The 9,642-nt window shown below is 46.1% G+C and overlaps 1 pseudogene; it reads left to right on the top strand.

Moving 5' to 3' along the window:
- The first annotated feature begins 776 nt into the window (after positions 1-776).
- On the top strand, positions 777-9,162 carry LOC102920256 (cyclin-dependent kinase 4 pseudogene; annotated as a pseudogene).
- Positions 9,163-9,642: the final 480 nt, after the last annotated feature.

The raw sequence follows: 9,642 nt of genomic DNA, 5'->3' as shown, positions 1-9,642 counted from the left end.
AGTGGTTTGCAATTCACCAGACAGATGCTACAAAAGTTAATAAAGCCCAAGTTAGTTAGGCCAGGGTTTTGTTTTCTTAATACACTGTGGAGGCCCAAATTACTCAGGTCCAAGAATCTGAGCTTGCTTTATCCAGCAAGGCTGCATAAGGGGAAGCTTTGACCATGGCCCTAGTTACCACATGTTTGGAAGGGTCTACATTTGTCTGTGCAATGTGCTTTGATCTAGCAAGGTGGAGGTCTTTTGCCCCGCCCCTTGACATTGTTATAAAAATCCCTTTTGGATAAATGGAAAAGGCTGTTGGGTATTCAGGTCCTCCCAAAGCTATTCTGTCTTTCTGTCTTTCTCCTCTTCGCTATCTTTCTATCTAATATTTTTTTATCCCTCTCTTCTCTTCATAGGAACCCTTGAAAAGGTGGGAGCTGGCCTCCCACAATACACCAAGCATGATGACACTCAGGCAAGGCACTTATTTGAAATTAGCATGCTCATGTTCTCCAAATCCCAAGTCAGCTGGCTGGGGAGTAAAGGAACGAAAACATCCCAGTAGTTTCCATAATATTCAAAAGGAAAAGGATGAGGGGATGGCTGCTGGTAAAGTGCCACACAAACACTAAGACCTGAGTTTGAGCTCCAGAACTGTCTTAACACCAAGTGCCCTGGATCCAAGCCGCAGCGTGTGGCAGTATAGGAACCAGCTTTCCCAGGTTCTGATATTGCCCACTTCCAGTTCTTGGCCAGGCATAATGGTATCCTCAGTGTCCCCTGATACAAGCATGTCTGCCTTTTGATATGAGCCAGTGCCTGAAATTGGTGTTTGATATTTTATTTGTGCTGGAAATGTGGTGATATTTGTGTGTTAATAAATAAAGCTTGCCTGGAGATCAGAGGCCATACATAGCCAGCCATAAACAGAAGTCAGGTGGTGGTAGCACACGCCCTTAATCCGATCACATGACAGGCAGAGTCTCTATGTGGTCAAGGACACAGACAAGTATGGTGACACACGCCCTTAATCCCAGTACCAACCATAGAGACCTGGAGGTCTGTATAGACAGCCAGTGACAAGGAAATGAGGTGGCTGGGCTTAAAGCCAATGAGAAGGCAGAACAACAAAGCAATAAAGGCGCAGATTAGACAGGAAGAAGCTGGTTCAGTTCCCTTGGGAAGCTACAGCAGCATGGTGAGCTAAGGTTAGTTGGTAACTCTCACTATTTCTCTGATCTCTGTGCCCCACCCCCCATATTTGGCTCTGTGTTTATTCAATAAGACTGTTTAGAAATTCATCTACAGGTGCCTATGGGACAGTATACAAGGTTCATGATCTCCACAGTGGCCAATTTGTGGCCTTCAAGAACATAAAAGTCCCTAGTGGAAGAGAAAGGGGGGCGGGGGTCTTCCCATCATCACAGTTTGTGAGGTCCCCTTACTGAGGAGACAGGAGGCTTTTGAGCATACCAACAGTTGTTGGGCTAGTGATGGATGTTTGTGCTACTTCTCAAACTGACCAAGAGATCAAGGTGACCCTATTGCCTGAGCATATAGACCAGGACCTAAAGACATATCTGGACAAGGCATTCCCCCCATGCTTTCCAGTTAAGCCCATCAGTGACATGATGCATCAGTTTCTAAGAGGCCTGGATTTGCTTCATATGAATTACATTGTTCACCAAGACCTAAAGCCAGAGAACATTCTGGTGACTAATGACAATCAGTCGGACAATCAAGCCATCTCACTTAGACCTAGCCAGAATCTATAACTTCCAGAGGGCCCACAGCATGGTACCAAGCTCCTGAAATTTTTCTGTGCAATTCTTACGGACATGTGCAGTGTTGGGCATCTCTTTGTGAAATGACCAAGGTAATACCATCCTGTCCTGACTTAATTTTGTGCCTGCATGGTCACTTCTCAGCTTTCCACCCCCAAAGTCACTTTCACATTGGTGCCACTTCTGGGACTGTCCATGACCATGACCATGGTTCAAAATCAATATGTACTATCTGGAAGATACCAAAAGAAAGCAGATATTACTAGGCAATGCTAAATCTCTCACTAATATAACCAACACATACACCTCAAGCACTAATGTAATGATGGTTTTGTCTTTAAAAAAGCTGTACTCCTGATGTTGTGCACCAAGAGACTGTCCTGAGGTGAGAGCCTGCTTTTGGTCTGTCCATTAATAAAGGAATCAACACATTTTGTTGGCTTAATCAGCACGGTTGTCAGTAACTGTGTAGCACAGATCATTTCATTTCGAGGCCCCAGCGAGATCCTCACCATGCACGGGATTCTGCCTAGCTCCTGGTATTCCTGGCCAGGGAGGCACCCCCTGGCAAATGTTCTAGGGCTCAACTCTTTTCACTGAGTCCAGAGAGGTCTGAAATGACAACCATTTTCCCAAACAAGAAAATAGAGTTCTTCTGACACTCCTAAGAACTAAGTCTAGGGCTGGAGAGATAGCTCAGAGGTTAAGAGCACTGACTATTCTTCCAGAGGTCCTGAGTTCAATTCCCAGCACCCACATGGTGGCTCACAACCATCTGTAATGAGATCTGGCGCCCTCCTCTGTGTAAATAATGAATAAAAATAAATAAATAAATAAATAAAATAAAAAACTAAGTCTATATACTGAATCCAGTTCTGATACTAGTTAAAGAGGGATAGTCTCAAGGAAGTCTCCTTGAGATTAGAGGGATTCTTTTGGCAGGGAGACCGCTTCCTGGTTTAGAAATAAAAAATTTCTCACAGAAAATACTCCACACTAAGTTGGGACACCAGTAGTGGAGGATGTGATAGCCTGATGCTGCTGCTCATGAGTGATAAGGGTCCAGCAATAGCACATGAATCAAATGCTAGACTGGAAATTGAACCCAATATCAAGCAGCTATTAAAAGCCAACATCCCTATCCCATGTCAATCATCTTGGAATCTGCCTTTCCTGCCTGTATATAAACCAGGGACCTCAGGTTATTAGTCAGTCCAGGATCTCCAGAAGGTAGATAAATGGACTCAAATCATGCATCCTACTGATCCAAATCTGTATACTTTGCTCAGTCTCCTCACACCAGACTACCAGGTCTACTCAGTCCTTGAACTGAAGGATGCTTTCTTCTCCATTCCCCTGGTGCCAGTGAGCCAGCCCATGTTTGACATTTAATGGACTGATCCAATATCCAATGAGGCTAGCCAGCTAACCTGGACATGACTATCCCAAGGTTTCAAAAATTCCCTCACACTCTCTGGAGAAGCATTACAAAAAGACTTAACAGGTCTCATTGTGTCATACCCTAATTCAACTCTGCTCCAGTATGTGGATGATCTTCTATTGGCAGCAGCCAACACTAACATCTATTTGAGAGACACAAAAGATTTACTCCAGTTGCTCCAGACATTGGGATATTGAGTCTCCATGAAAAAAATCAAAACCTCAGATCTGACAAGCAGAGGTCTCCTATCTGGGATACAAGCTTGTTCAATGTAGGAAAACTTTCAGTGCTACGGAGAGGAAGCCATCCCCTGGATCCCTGCTCCACAAACAGGCAGGAGTATTCCTAGGAGCAGCAGGATATTAGAGGTTCTGGATTCCTGGGTGCTGAAATAGCCCAGCCCTTTTCTCTGCCGTAGTGCAAGACCAGTCTTTGAAGTGGACTTTCCGAAACAAGCTTTCTGAGAACTAGAGCAGACTCTAACCCAAGCCCTAGTTTTAGCTACCAGATGTCACTAAACCATTCCACCTTTTCATCTATGGGACTGGGGACATCTATGAGACAAAGGACATTTTGACTCAGACCCTGGAAACCTAGCAGAGGCCTGTATCATGTCTGTCCAAGAGTCTGGACCTGGTGGCCATCTGTTGGCCACACTGTTTGCATGCCGTGGTCGTAAACTGCTATAGCAGTGAATAAAGCTGACAAGCTCCCCCTGGGCCAGACCCTGATTTTAACAACTCCCTGTGCTATGGGAATCCCAAGAGGGGTAGATGCCTGGTGGATGTCAAATGCCCACATCACTCAGTACCAGAGTCTGTTGCTTGATCAGGTCTGTCTCACTTTTACTGCTCTATAATGTCTCAACCCTGTGACATTGATGCCCAATGACAACCCTGAAGTCCCTCTCCATGACTGTGAGGACTCACTGAACACTTCTCAGGACAGTCACCCAACCTCTAGGACACTTCTCTTTGTGAGGCAGAGGCCAATCTGTTTACCGATGGAAATAGCCTGGTCATCAATAGAGTCAGGAGAGCCAGAGTAGCAATAGTTACCCAGTGGGCCACCATATAGACACAAGCCTTGCCACAGGGCACATTGGCCCAAAGGGCAGGGCTGATTGTTCTCACTCAAACCCTAGACTGGGGAAGGAACAAATGAGTGAACATTTACACAGAAGCAGGTATGCCTTTGCTATCCTTCATGTCCATGCCATGATTTATAAGGAGAGAGGCCTACCTATTGACTGCTGGAAAAAAAATTGTTAAAAAACAAAGAGGAAATTCTTGGTCTCCTGTAGGGGGCCTACCCATTTCTCTGTGGGAGGCCTGCTCCCACTTTTTCCCCAGGGTACTCTTGAGAAGGGAAGAGTGAGAAATATTTAGATAGAAAGATAGAGAGGAGAGAAATAGATAGAAACATAGGATAGCCTCAGGAGGACTGGATCCTTATCCACAACCCCCTCTGTCTTGTCAAAAGGGCATTTTATAGGAATGCCAAGGGGTGGAGCAAAAGACCTCCTCCGAGCACAGCCAAGTGCAGACTTCCAATCACCTGGTAACCCTGCACGTAGTCAAGCAATCCTCTAATGCAGCTCTGCTGGGCAATGCAAGCTCACATCTCACTGGGAAACCTCTGTGGGCCTCCACAGTCTCACCAAGGAGATGGCTGTTATTTGTTGCAAAGGGTATCCAACAGCCAACACACCTGAAGCCCAAGAAAATTGGAGGGCAGATCAGGCAGCCTGAGAAGCAACAACAATGCCTGTGGAGACCCTTTCTGCCTTGCCCTTTGCTTGTCCTGATCCACAGCTCCCTTCCCAACCTGCTTGCTTCCAGGAAGAAGAGGACAAGGCAAGCTCCAAGGACGCAAAACAGGATTCAGCTGGATGGTAGATCTGGCCAGACTCAAGAATTATCCTCCCTGTGGCCCTTGCATGTTTTTTTGGTACATCAGCTGCACCCAACTACCCACCTGGGTGCTACCAGGCTGACTGAGTTATCTTCCAGTCAGCTTCTCAGTGTCCCTCCTGCACACTGGTCACACCCAAGGCAAGGGGAAAGGAGTCCCCACTGGTCGTCTGAGGAGGCCTAGCTATGGTGAGAAATAGGAAGTCAACTTCACAAAAATTATGCATCCTTACACTTTGTATAAGTAGATGTTAATATTTGTGAACACTTTCTGTATTGTCTGGCTTTGTGTCAACTTTACACAAGCTAGAGTCATCAGAGAGGAAGGAGCCTCAGTTGAGGAAATGCCTCCATGAGATCCAGCTGCAAGGCATTTTCTCAAGTAGTGATCAATGGGGGAGGTTCCAGCCCATGGTGGGAGGTGCCATCCCTGGGCTGGTGGTCCTGTGTTCTATAAGAAAGCAAGCTGAATAAGCAAGCAAGCAAGCAGCACCCCTCCATGGCCTCTGTATCAGCTCCTGCCTCTAAGGTCCTACCCTGTTTGAGTTCCTGTCCTGACTTCCTTCAGTGATGAATAGCAATAAGAGTAATCCAGAAAAAAAAAAAACTCCTTTTCTCCCCAACTTGCTTTTTGGTTGTGGTGTTAGCAATAGAAATCCTAAGACACCTTCTTGGGATAGGTAGAAGCCTTTGCTACCCGAGAGAGACTGTTTTGACAGTGGTCAAGACTCTTCTACATGAAATTGTCCCTAGGTTTGGGCTGCCCTGTCAGTTGGATCAGATGTTAGATCTGCCTTTATGTTGTCCATAGCTCAAATGGTCAGTCAGGCCTTCAATGTAACCTGGAAGTTCCACTGTACCTACTAACCTCAGAGAGCTGGGCAAATCGAGCTATTAAACCCACCCTCTAAATTAATTTTGGAAACTGTTGAAAATTGGCCCAATCTTTTACTCCTGGCCCTTCTTAGGGCAAGATGGACCCCTTACAAAGCAGGATTCACCCCTATGAGATTAGGTTGAAAAGGCCAGCCCCTTTGTTGTCCCATTTGAGAGACCCTGTCATTGAGATTACTAATCATTCTCTTTTAAAGTATCTCCAGTGTGGTAGCTTGCATGTAATTGGTCCCCATAAGCTTATAGGGAGTGGCACTATTAGGAGATGTGGCTTTTTTTGGAGTAGTTACGGCCTGATTAGAAGAAGCGTGTCACTGTGGAGGCAGACTTTGAGGTCACATATATGCTCAAGCTATATCAGTGTCTCAGACCACTTTCTATTGCCTTTGACTCAAAATGTAGGGCTCTTAGATATTTTTCCAGACCCGAGGCTAAAGGTAGTGGGGATAATTTAAAGTTAAGTAAAGCTGGCTAGAAACAAGCCAGGCTAAGGTTGAGCATTTATTATTAAGAATAAGCCTCCACATGTGATTTATTTGGGAGCTGGGTGGCGGGCTCCCAAAAGAGAAAAAACAAACAACAACAAACCCTTCGACTAATAATCCTTGTTCCTCCAAGTAAACAACCCCTACATTTTGCTTGAGTTGCTGGATCTGCCTGGAGAATAAGATTATATTTAACTGGATGTGATGTGGGGATGGGGTGGTGGTGGGGGTGGGGGTGGGGGTGGGAGTGGTGTCTGTTTAGCATTCAAAGCAGACTGTATCAACCCCCTCTCCCCTATTAGTCAGATAGCCCTGTGGAATAAACAGCTGATTGCCTTCCCACCTCCTCCTCTCCCTCCAGGTAAATGGGAACCCAAAGCTCCAGAGGCTGCTGGCAGGTATCTCCCAACCCCTGGGGCTGTTTAAATTGACTCCACTCCTAAGGAGGCCCTTGCCTCACCAGACCTTTTTATTATGCTTCAGGGAAGGCACCTCCTTCTAAATGACACCTTGCCTGAGCTGGCATAAGACTGCTGGACCTGTTTAAAAGTCGGGCTTCTTTAATATGTGGGGTTAGGAGCAGAACTTCCAATAGCTGCATCCTCCTACCCGTCTGTCTATTCCCAGACAGGGAAAGTTAAGACAGGAAATGCCTCATGTCTTGTCACTGCAAATTACCCCCTTGCTGATTCCCCTTTTCTGCCTCTTGTAACACTGGTCTCATGGTTACACTCAACTCAGAAGCTTACTTCACTCCTACAGAATCTTGGTTTGCCAATACCACCAGTCTCATCTGCTATGTGACCTCAGAACATCTGTATAATAATCCAGTGTTGTGTATAGTTGTCCATATACTTCCCCAAGTGTATTTTTATTCAGAATCAAAGGGACCCAGCTCTTAGTCTCCTTCCAGCTGCTCCTCTGGTGGTACAGGAGGGCTACCCCTCTCCTCTTTCCCATGATGGTAGGAATGGGGCTGGTGGGGACTGCTGCCCTGAGTACCATAGTCCTAACCAGAGGAGGAATGGGCCTGCAACAGATAAGTCATCAGACAGATGCAGATATTAGAGACTTCAGTTCTCAAGTAGTCCTCCAAAAAACAGCGAGTCTTAGACTTAGTTTTCACATCCAAGGGAGGATGGCGTGAGATACTGGGAGAGACCTGCTGCTTTGTCTTGTTAACCCCAAAGTTGAGAGGAGAAAGATCATGGACCCAAATCATCATGGCCAAATTAATTAAAGCAAACTTTTTTAACCATGTACATGGGCTGCCTCCCCCTAAGGTGGGGTTCAAGAGGCCAGAATCAGTTGTGAGGAAGATATGAATTTTATAGAGTTCAGGGGTAAAAAGTTTCCAAATGGGGGGAAATAGGCAGAATATAATAGGTGGTCAAAACAAGGTGATCACAACAGGTACTCATAACAAGGTAGTCAGTCATAGATGGTCATATAAGATTTAGAAACAAAGGTAGGGTTATAAGATGGTTATAAACAACTTTTTGAAAGACAGACACAATTGCCATTCCTGGAACGTGCAGTACAGAACCTTTTGTAGTTAAGGTTACTGGTGGGCATAGCCAAATCCTTGAGAAACAGAGGTTTGATCATAAACAGGAATGAACTTAGTTTGTCTTTACTATAAGATGGCTTTTTTTTAAATTTTTTTTATTATCATATTTTTTATTTATTTTACAATACTATTCAGTTCTACATAATAGCCACAGATTCCCTTGTTCTCTCCCTTCCTGCCCCCCTCCCCTTCCCCCCAGCCCACTCCCCATTCCCACCTCCTCCAGATCAAGGTCCCCCCCCCACACACCCCCTACCCTCACACCCCCCACCCCCCGAGGACTGGGATCGACCTGATAGACTCAGTCCAGGCAGGTCCAGTCCCCTCCTCCCAGATTGAGCCAAGCATCCCTGCATAAGTCCCAGGTTTCAAACAGCTAACTTATGTTACGAGCCCAGGACCTGGTACCGCTGCCTAGATGCCTCCCAAACAGATCAAGCCAATCGACTGTCTCACCTATTCAGAGGGCCTGATCCAGATGGGGGCCCCTCAGCCTTTGGTTCATAGTTCATGTGTTTCCATTCATTTGGTTATTTGTCCCTGTGATGAAGAGGTGGGAAAGATGGAGGAGATTTCTTTTTTCTTTTGTGGGGGAGGCTACAAGGGTGGAGGGCAGACATGGAAGGACTGGGAAATGGGGTGCATGATGGGAAATTCCCAAACAATCAATTAAAAAATTTTTTTTAAAGATAGATTTTAAGCCTAAGATAGGGGCAGGCTGGTTCTTCAGTCTTAATCAGAATGGTTGTCGGTAACTGTATTACATGGAACATTTCATTTGCAGAGATTTTTCACTGAAAGCCTGTCTGCTGTGGAAACTCTAAAACTGACCAGTTAGGTAAAAATCTTTGATGTGATTGAACTGCCTCCGGAAGAGGACCAGCATTGAGGCACATCCCAGGAACCTCCCCAATCCCACCCCCCCAACCCCCCACCCCTCACCCGGGCAACGAGAGACTCAAGAGCACCAAAGTCAGAGGCGCCTGCAGCACAGGTGCAGCTGGAAATGCTGATGTTTAACCCAGGAAAAGGAATCTGCTTCCCAGCCGTGCAGCGTTCTGACCTACACAGGGAAGGTGAGATGGAGTGAGCAGCTGAGTCGCTACCATCCACCCTCCAGTCACTTGAGAGGAAAGAACGCCGCCGAAAAGGTGGCCTTGCTTGCTCCCAAAGCTGTGGACACTCCTCCACATTTTTACAGAGACTGTTTTACACCCTAAATAACATCTCATCCCTCCTTCTGAGACTCAACCTCTTGCCCTATTTCTCTACACTAAAGAGTGTGTAGTTGGGCGTGGTGGTGCACTCCTGTGATTCCAACACATGAGGCAGAGGCAGGCAGATCTCTGAGTTCAAGGCCAGCCTGGTCTCCAGCTCCAGGTCAGGACAGCCGGGATTACATTGAGAAACCCTGTTTCATAAAGTGGGGGGAAAATTAGAAAGTATCTTGTCTTCTTCCCTCCCCACTTTATATGAGCGTCCTTTCTTATACAGGAAGACAAAATGTGACACAGGAAAAAGGATAAAGTCGGGCACTTGTAATCTCAGTGCTGGCTCAGCAGAGAAAAGC

Source organism: Peromyscus maniculatus, chromosome 5, assembly GCF_049852395.1.
Source record: "Peromyscus maniculatus bairdii isolate BWxNUB_F1_BW_parent chromosome 5, HU_Pman_BW_mat_3.1, whole genome shotgun sequence".
In the NCBI taxonomy this organism is placed as follows: Eukaryota; Metazoa; Chordata; class Mammalia; order Rodentia; family Cricetidae; genus Peromyscus; species Peromyscus maniculatus.
The sequence above is the reverse complement of the archived record's forward strand: the minus strand, read 5'-3'. Positions and strand labels throughout refer to the sequence as shown.